This window comes from Petaurus breviceps, unplaced genomic scaffold, assembly GCF_028583685.1.
Source record: "Petaurus breviceps papuanus isolate PSGF00001 unplaced genomic scaffold, PetGlider_PUasm1.0 551, whole genome shotgun sequence".
In the NCBI taxonomy this organism is placed as follows: Eukaryota; Metazoa; Chordata; class Mammalia; order Diprotodontia; family Petauridae; genus Petaurus; species Petaurus breviceps.
In genome coordinates this window covers 6359954-6370730 of record NW_027186372.1, presented here as the reverse complement: position 1 = coordinate 6370730, position 10777 = coordinate 6359954, and positions in this window count along the sequence as shown.

Below are 10777 nucleotides of genomic sequence, written 5' to 3'. Positions count from 1 at the left end.
GGGAAGGGAAGGGAAGGGAAGGGAAGGGAAGGGAAGGGAAGGGAAGGGAAGGAAAGGAAAGGAAAGGAAAGGAAAGGAAAGGAAAGGAAAGGAAAGGAAAGGAAAGGAAAGGAAAGGAAAGGAAAGGAAAGGAAAGGAAAGGAAAGGAAAGGAAAGAAATTTGGCCCTTCCTGCTCTTGCTAAGGCCAGGGTGGCTCACTGGGATAACTGTTCTCTTTCTAAGTATATGTCAGATTTTTATTACAGAATCACAGTAGGAATCATAACCCTAGTAAATGGATTCCTTTTTAGAGGCACATGTATAATTAGGTAAAAAGACAGTCCAGAAAGAGCAATGGGTTGGGATTGAGAGGATTTGGGTTTGAAGCTTGGCTCTGATATTTATTACCTGTGTGACCCTGGGCAATTCAGCTGCCTTTGGGGGACTCGTTTGTAGAATGCAAGTTCCAGGTGGACAAACACTTTCATTTTTGTTTCTGCAGCTCCATCACCTAGCACGATGCCTGAAATATGGTGCTAAATAAATATCTGTAGATTGGAATTGAATAGTAAAAAATTAAGGGTCTGGACTATATGATTTCTAAGTTTACTTCCACTGGTAAGTCCTATGCTCATAATATCCTAATATCTCTACTCTAGTCTGCATGCTTTAACTTTATACCATTCAGTTAATGCATGGGAAGGATGGAAAGAAGGAAGAAGGAAAGGAAGGAGGGAAAAAGAAAAGAGAGAAGGAAGGTAGGAAGGAAAGAATAGAAGGAAAGAAATAAGGAAAGAGTTAAGGAGTAATAGGAAGAGAGGTAGGGAAGAAAGAAGGAAGAAAAGAAGGCTTGAAGGTAGCTATTAAAGGTTGATTTGCCCAATGTTATGTTCTTTGTCCCTAAAATTTCACTTTACTACTAGAAATGAATTTTGTTTTGCACTGTGTCTTGATCCAGATATAGAAGGAAGTACATATGTTGGTAATCTAAATATTTTTTGCATGCAATATATTGATAGATACCTAAGTTTAGTTAAGTTTCATTAATGGTGGACAAATGCAGAGTTTATGTCCCCGCCAATGAGTCAGTTTTCAACTTAACATAGGGGTAGTTTGGTGTATGGATTTGTCATTTGTTGCTGAATTCATATCCTAACTCTACTATTTACTAAATTGATTCTCTCTTGGCCTCACTTTCTATATCTGGGAAATGAGGAGTTATCCTACTTAGTTGTTGTATGGAAAACACTTGTAAACTTCAAAATACAGTCTAAATTTGTGTTGTTATGATTTGTTTATGAGTGCGTTATTACATCTTTACCACTAGCTATTAGCACATTCAAGGAGAACTGATTGAGCTTAACAAAGCAATAAATTGTAATTGAAAGATATGTGGGAGAGGCTGTGTACTGGATTCAAGTTAGGAGACTGGAGCCCATATTCTAACTCTGATCATATTAGCTGTGGGACCTAGAACAAGTCACTGCATCTTTCTGAGTCTCAGTTTCCTCATCTGTAAAATGGTGATAGTGACACCTGTCTTACCTACCTTACAGGGTTGTTGTGTCTTTGAAAACCACAGACATGAGAACTATTATTATTGTTATTTCATTGTCTTGCTAATCATTTTCCTCTGCTGGACAGCCACATTCATCCTTAGCTACATTCAGTGTAATTATTATTGATATTTTCAAAGGCCTCGGGTTCTTGCAGGTGAGAGCACAGGAGAGCTAGCTCACTGCATGTAAGTGTCGGGTATGGCCAAGTTCTCTTTTAAACCCTTAGTGGGTAAAACAACTGAACTCTTTTTTGGAGAAAGGTTGAGGGCAGAGAAGACTGAAAAACAGGAGAAACTGCTTGGTCGTCTTGACTAGAGGCACCAGTAATTTCTTCAGTCACTACCTTATTCTCTCAAGGTTCAGAGAGAGGGAGAGGAGGCTGGAGGTCTAATGAGCCCCTCAGAGGCCAGCAGACTGGAACCTTTATGGGATCATAGAACTTAGAATTAGGAAGGATCATAGTAGATCACAGGAAAATAGATCTAAAACTAGAATGAATCTCAGGTTCATTCAGTTCAATGTCCTCATTTTACAGAGAAGGAATCTAAGACCCAGGGTGGTGGCGATGAGTGGGGAGGAAGGAGGCAGTGATTTACCCAGAGTTGCACATGGATTCAGTAGCAGAGTCAGGATTTGAACCCAGATCTTCTCATTCAAAACTCAATGTTCCTCCCACTGTGATTTTGTTGCTGCCAGTTTTCTTTGGCTCAGGAGAAACTTGTGCCTTGGTATTTCAGGTTCCTCTCAAGAGGGAGACTGTGAATGGATTGATCTTCTCTGTGAAGGCTGCATATCTGATTATGTACCTGGAAAAGGAAACACTAAGCCAAGCCACCCCTATTGGTATCAGGTTCCCCTACTCTCGAGCACTCAGAGAATTTCCCTGAATGCCCTTAAAAGAGAAGGGATATAGAAGCAACCAGAGGAAACTTTCAGATCTGAGCTGGAGGGAGGGGCACGTCAGAGCATGGAATGTCAGACCTGGAAGGTTCTTAGAACACATCATGTTATCGTTTGAAGTGATCTTTGAGATCACCTAATCCATGGATTCTTAACCTGGGGTTCACAGACTCCTAAGGGGTTCATAGATAGATTTAAGAGGACCTATGAATTTGGAAGAATAAGATATTTAGACAACTCTATTTCAATAGATTTGGTTTTCTTTGTAATTTGGTGTAAAATTTATTTCATACAGTTGATAATGTGATTGTGAGAAGGGGCTCATAGGCTTCACTGGACTGCCCAAGGGATCCAGACATAGAAAAAAGGTCTAAGAACCCTGATCTAATTAAAAGATAGGGAAATTGCTTCAGGGAGATGATATAACTTGCTCAAGATCACACAGGTATTATGTGGAAAAACTGACTTGAACCCAAGTCTCCTGACTACCAGCCAATGTTCTTTATGTACACCATACACACTAACCCAGCTCTGGCTATAATCCATCTGTGAAGCAATGTGGGCCTGACCCTAGACTGGTGACAGAGGGAATGGGGGAGAGATGAATTTTGGGGAGGAAGCAATTATTTGTATGCAGTTTTGCTTCCAATCCATCCCCAGTGACAAAGCCATAAACAGCTGACCACCCAGATTCTCCATGAATAAAATGATGGACAGCACCTAGTGTAGCCTGCCAATGAAAGCTCAGACGCTCCAGCTTTCCTGTCTCCCTCTCCATCCCTGGCATTATTAAGAGTTGCCAGGCTAGACAGTGCTTTACCCCCTGCCAGCCACAATCCAGACACGATTTTCAAGTCCAGACCTCAGACCTAGTCATATGCACTCACAGTCACAGCCCTTGCTATACAATTGCAGTATCTACACACACACACACACACACACACACACACACACACACACACACACACACACACACACACACAGAAAAAAGCACAGGATTTCCCCTGAGAAAAGTGGTCAATATTTTTTGGGGGGTCTACTATCTTCCAAGTGACTATATGTGAGAGCTAGAAGGTACCTCAGAGCTAATCTATATTTTTGCAGAGATGGAAACAGGTCCAGGTTATTTGTTAATTAACATTGTTAGTTAACAATGTTAATTAAACAAGTAATAGGGGCGGCTAGGTGGCAAAGTGAGTAAGAGCGCTGGCCCCAGAGTTGGGAGGACCCCCGGTCCGCCTCAGATACTTAACACCCACACAAAATAACTGTCCAGGTAACCTTGGGCAAGTTACTTAACCCCAATTGCTTTACAAAAAAATGAACAAGTAATAAAGGTTACTTGTCCAGGGTCTCTAAGCATTAGAATGTAAGCTCCTTGAGGGCAGGGACTGGTTCTTGCCTTCCTTTGTGTCCTTAGTACTTAGCAAAACTTAATAAGTGCTTAATAAATGCCGGTTGACTCACAGGGTTCATGGAGGCCTTAATAGCTCATTGATATAGCCCTCTAATGTTTATAAAATACTTTCCTTACAGCAACTCTGAAGATAAGCCATGTATTATTATCTCCACCTTAAAGATGAAAAAACTAAGAGAAGTTCTGTGTCTTCCCCAAGCTCATGTAATAAAGTAGAGCCAATACTGAAACCCAGATTCTCTTATTCTAAATAGCCTATACCTCAATTGCCTTATGTTGTGGTCCCTTGTCTGTCTTATATTTACATGATTTATTTCCCCTTGAAAGTTTGCAGCTATTCAGTCAATTGAGAGGTGGGAGCCCAATTCAATTCAACTCAATATTGATTGTTTGACCACCTCCTATTCACAAAACATTTGGTGGTAAGGGATTGTAGACTTCCTACTATAGATACCAATTTCAAGATGTGTTTGCTTTCCTTAGAAAGTCTCTTGGCCTTTGGGAGCCTCGGTTTTTCCCATCTGTACAATGGAAATGATAATCTCTACTTTGTCTGAATTACAGAGCTGTTGTGAGAATTGAGATGTGTGTGAAAATCACTTTTATCAAAAGTAGCAGCAGCCTCACCACAGCAATTATTACAAATTGGCTTTGGAGTGACTCATTTTTTAGCTACAGCACCTCTCAAAGTCCAACCTACCGAATGTTTAGAGGTGTTGGAATCTGCATCAGTGAAATGTCCACAGCAATGAAGTTATGGATTTTATTTGAAATGTTGTAGAGCTACAAAAGCATTGATTGGCCTGGAGAAAAAGGAAAGTGGAGGAGAAAAAAGAAGGAAGACAAAAGTGAGGGACAGAAATTGATGTTAAGCTGATAAGAACGTTTAGGGCATTGTGTTTCTATAAATATCAGCCATTAGAGCACAAACCAATTTTCAGCAGTGATTTTTTTTTGTATTTTATTTATTTATTTTAAAGCAATTGGGGTTAAGTAACTTGCTCAAGGTTACATGGCCAGGTGTTTCTGGGTGGGTGCTAAGTGTCTGAGCCCGGGATTCGATCTCCAGGTCATCCCGACACTGGAGCCGGTGCTCTTACTCGCTGTGCTACCTGGCCGCCCCGTGATTTTTTTTTTCTACCTACTGGGAAATGCAGTTGCATGAACCCTGAATATCTAATCTACAGCCAATCTCCAATTGGTGATTCTGTTCTCCAATGTACATAGCAACAGCAATATTGCAATGATTGCAGCTGTGAAAGTCTCAGCAACACCAAGCAATACAAAGATGCATGACAATTCCAAAGGACTCATGATGAAATATACTATCTACCTCCAGTTAGGGAACTGATGGACTGACTCAGTGTAGACTGAAGCATATTTTGGATTTTTCTTGCTTCTTTTCTTCTTCATGCAACATGGCTAATATTTTGGATAAATTAGAATGTACAATGAGTATTGTATTTCTTGCCTTCTTAATGGATGTGGGAGGTGGTGGAGGGAGAGAATTTGGAACTGAAAACAAAAAAAAATCTAGAGATACTAGATTTCACAATACAATGTAATCTGTTCATCTTCATTTAGAACTCATGGTATCAGGGACAATACAGAGAGACAATATATTGTGCTGTAAAGATATCTACTTGGGAAGTCTGAGACCTGGGTTCTAATACTAGCTCTATTAATTTGCTGTGTGACTTTGAGCAAAACACTTCCCCTCTCTGGGTTCCCTCTACCACAAAGAGACTGGATGAGATGGTCTTGAAAATACTTTTCAGCTCTAATATGATTCTGTGACTACAGCCCAAAGTTCTTCTCCTCTTAGAGATGTATCACACCAGCTTTCCAGACACCAGCTTTCCAGATGGGCTACTAGCAAGCAACCAGCATGTAAGGGAATCAAGAGAAATTCGGAAAGGACTTGGATTCAGTTTGCCATGTTTGTATTTCTGCCAAAGACGAACGAATCATTTATTCTCTAAGTGCAGATTGGTTTTATGGATGGCAAAAACTGAAGCTCACATTGTTTGTAAAGGGGGTCAAAGAACACGTCTCCTTTCTCCAGGTCATCAAGAATGAAATGTTCCTTTAAAAAAAAAAAGTCCTGTGATGGGGGTGACATCCTAAGGCCCCGCAGTGGGCAGGCTAGGGTCATTTTTTTCCTTAAGACTTATCAAAACTGTCCTCAAGATTTCATTGGATTATGGACAGAAGGCTCAAGCTACTGATCAAACTTCTTCAAACCCTTAGGGAAAAGTAAATGCTTTTCAAGGATTGTAAGCAGCAAATCAGCAAGTTTACGTGTTCTGCGCTGAGTCGGTGCTATATCCTCACTGAATGTCCTTTCCCTGCTCTGTAAATCTTTCTTGGCTAGGTCTAAGCAAGCCTCCTTTTGCTAACTGCCAGATGTTCTACAACTGTCTTATTTTGCTCAAATCTTAAACTTAAGGCATCAGTCCAGACCACTAGACTCCTGCGACCCATTTCCATCTGAAAATACAGAAGAAAAGAAATAGTAAGAGGTAGAGAAAAATAGTGACCGAGGCTAAAAGGTTATCAGGTAGATATGTGTGATGCAATGGAGAAAGGGAAGGACCTTTGAACACTAGGAATTGACAGATATTGGGCTTTTTCTAAAAAGAAATGAGCTAGACCCTGTGTGAAGAAAGCAATCTCTTCTCTAATCAACAATGATGTGGATTTATAGGTGCTGCCTGGTAAAAATGAGGGGTGGTGGTTGATGGATGAACAGCAACCAAATAATAGCAGGGGTTATCTACTTGTCTTCCTGGAGCTTGTAAGTCAGGAGGGGAACATGACAGAAAACCTCCAAAGACTTAAGTCAGATTACCACACAATTCTGGTGTTTCATGTGGACACAAATGATAGTACCAGAACAAATCTGGGATTGTTGTCAAAGATTAGTCTTAGGCAAGAATACCTTAGGGGCATAGGTGGTGCTTTCATCTGCCAATCACAGACAAAAATAAAATAAAAAGCCAATATGAGAAGTGAACAGCTGCAAAAGATGATGTCTAACACCGTCCCCAACTCTTCAGCAGCTGTGGGAGGTTCCACAGGTGTGGAACATAAACATTTTCAGACCTTTTTCAATGCATCGATTAGTTTTTGCTGATTTTCACTCTCTTATTCTTTTCCTTAAAAAAAAATCTTTATGTGGGATGGCTCTCTGGGAAGGAGAGGTATATTGGGAGAAAATTAGATGTAAAAAACAAAAAGTTCCAATAAAAAATAATTTCAAAGATGACATCTGAGAAAAAGACTTGAACTTCTGGACCACAGAAGAAACTACAGGAATGAAAAACTCCTTTCCTGAGAGAACAGGGACGGGGGACTCCTCACAAGGCTTGTATTTGCCTCAACTATTGCAAATCTTATCCAAAGTAATTTAAACTGAAAACAATGAAAATATGAAAGAGATGCTATACTGCAGGAAGAACCACAGGAGATACATCCATAAATTCACAGAGCATGAAAATAAACCCCATTGTCTAAGATGTTTATAAAAAGTATGGATGATAAGCGAGACAAACTCATGGACTGAAGCCAATTTGACCTCATCACTGCAGCCTGGTGGGAGGAGTTCTATGCCAAGTATCTTCCAGAAGGCTATACTTTATTCAAAATGAACAGGAGAGGTAAAGTGGGAGGTGGTGGCTCATTTGAGGAAGTCCAGGAAGCAGATGAGCAGAACCACGGTGGAGAATATTTGGGTAAGTATCAGTGGAGGCAGAACAAGAAACAATATTGTCATTGTGGCGTCTACTATAGGCCCATCGGGAACAAAAAGCGGTGTGGAAAACAAAACCCATGGAAGTATGCTATAGAACTCAAGGGGACTTCATTTGTGCCTGCTGGAGCTCTCATGAAAACTGAACAGCTAATAATTTCCTAGTCTGCCTTAATGATACTTGCATCTTTCAAAAGGTAGAGTAACTAAAGGGAATTTTCTATTCTAGATCTGATTTTCACCCAAAGGGAGAGACTAGCAGCTGAGGTAGAAATGATAGGAAACTTGTGGGAAAGTGACTCTACCACCCAAGAATTTGTCATAGAGGTAAGACTGACATAATCTGACAGAAACCTTACATGTAAGAAGAAAAAAATTTTAAAGCTTTCAGAGAAAGAATAGAAAGGATTCACCATCTATTCTGATCAGATAGCAGCTTGGGTCCTGCCTTCAGTTCTAGACATCACAATACAAGGACACTAATGAGACTCAACACAGCTTATCACAGATCTCACCTGGGAGTCAGGAAAGCCTGGGTTCTAGTACAGCCTCTTAACCATGGCAGCTGTAAGACCTTGGGCAAACCATTTCACCTCAGTGCCTCAGGGAGCTCTCAAAGACTATCATTTACCTTGACTTGCTGATGGGAATATTTGCATGAGGTAGTGGACTTCTTACTGAAGGTCTTCAAGCTGAGGCTTAGTAACAACTCTGAGGCCATTGCAAAATGGACTTTTTTTTTTGCACCTTTTTGGAGGGCAATTGGGATTAGGTGACTTGCCCAAGGTCACATAACTATTTTTTGTGTTGTGTCTGAGGCCACATCTGAACTCAGGTCCTCCTGACTCCAGGGCCGGTGCTCTATTCGCTGCGCCATCTAGCCGCCCCCCCAGGACTTTTTTTTTTCCACATAAACTAAATGAGGTGGTTTCTGAGGTTCCCTATAATTCTGAAATGCTGTAAAATGGAGTCAGGAACCCCTGTGACATCACAGATACCAAGAATGTCAGTAGGAAAACCAAGAGATGAGCTTACATATGTGATCAGGTATGCACAATTCAGTTAATATTCTATTGTACCCAAGAGCAAACATGCAACACACTCAGCCTGACGGTCACTAGTTGTGATACCTGAAAAGCCCACAAGATGGGGATGCTAACACAAGGTACTTTTTTTTTTTTTAAAGCAGTTGGGGTTAAGTTAACTTGCTCAAGGTTACATGGCCAGTTATTTCTGGGTGTAGTGCTAAGTATCTGAGCCCGGATTCGATCCCCAGGTCATCCCAACACTGGGGCTGGTGCTGTTACTTGCTGGGCTACCTGGCCACCCCAGGTAGATAACTTTCAAAAGGAGATGCTCCATTCTCTTCCTTTTCACACAAAATGTGTGAAATTTTGAAGTGATGGGAAACTTAAAAAATCGAGCACAACACCATGATGGATCAATTTATCTAACAAGTTTTGGGATGTTTACACGTTGGTGCTTTTTATCTAGCTGTCCTGAATCTAGGCTTTTCACTGATGCTGATGTGTATAGAGTAAAAAGTTCAGAGCAGTCCGCTGTATGTAGTTGGAGGATTTTTCAGTATTTTTTTCTAAAGATATTGAAGTCTTAGAACAGCAAGGTTTAAAAGCTCAGGTTGTGGTTAACCTCAAGGTAAGCTTCTTTTGTTTTCTCTTGAAAAGGGAATTGTCATGCATCCAGCCCCCACCCCTCACCTTTTATACCATATGGGTTAGATTTTTGGAGGCAGGAAAACCTGGGCTAAAATCTCTTGATTTGCTTTTCCTTCTGTAAAACGAGGGATGTGATCCGATAGCCTCCGATGTCCCTTCCAGCTCTTGGATCCTGCCTTTAATATACACTAGCTTTGGGCAAGTAACAAGAACGGATATGCATTGGTGTTTTTCCTACACATACTAATCAAATGAGAAATCCCCCTGAAAAGATTCTTTCATATATTAATAAGCAATTACTAAATTAGAGCTAACAGGTTTCCATTTTTTCATCCAGAAATCAGGCAGACTGAAGGTAGCAGAACAGAACACCGTACACAGCAACAGCAATGCTGTGTGATGACCAGCTTTGATAAGACAGCTCTTCTCAGCAATGCAAAGATCAAAGGCCATTCCAAAAGACTCATGACGGAAAATGCCGTCCAAATCCAGAGAAAAAACTGAAAAAGTCTGAATGCAGACCAAAGCATCTTATTTTCTTTCTCGTGGTTTTTCTCTTTTGTTGATGCTTCTTTTATAACATGACTAATGTGAATATGCTTAATATGACTGTACATGAACAGATCAGACCCCATGCTATCTTGGGGAGGGGGGAAAATTTAGAACTCAAAAATCTTATACAAGTCAATGCTGAAAACTAAAAGTACGTAAATAATAATAAAGGACTCAGCTAGTTATGCTAAGATCTAATCAAAGAAAATAAAGAAATTCTAAGTTTAGGTGAATTGGATTCCTCCTCATTGTATTTACTCACACAAGTCTGGGAAAATGTGGATTTTCCCTTTTGTCAGACAGGTAATATAGAAATTGCTAGTCTCTTTGACCAAGACTGGATGCTCAGTGTCACATACCCCAAGACCCTCATGGTGTGAATAAGCCTACCTCTCATTATAATATTCATTCCCTTATTACTTGTTAAATCAGTCAGAATTGATCGCCACTCTCGGGAACACCCACTCTTCCAAGGGCATATAAACTATGAGCCCAACTCCATGATTCATCTTTGGACCAATAGACGGCCAGCCAAATGCCCATCTGTTTTATTAGCATGTTAGCATTATTAATAAAATGATTACCTAGAAACATCTTTTTTTAAATTTTTAAATGTCACATCCCCTGGCCTCTTCCCCCCATACCTCCCCCTAAAAAATGCAGGGTAGAGAAAACAGCAGAGGACTTAGGTGAGCTCAAAAGTAAGTAACACAGATTTTACTTATGCAAGCACTTCTCATGGGGAGTGAGCCCAGAGTCAGTGACATTCGAGATACTTATAACTGACTTTTCTGGTAAGTCCTGGTTGGAGCTTTTTGGAACAAACTACCCTTCAGTTTCAAATTCAACTTTGTAAATTCATAACCTCAAATTTAAGTGTTGCAAAGTACCTTTGGGCAGCTTTTAAAAACAGACTCAGCAGTATAACTCTATGAAGCCAGC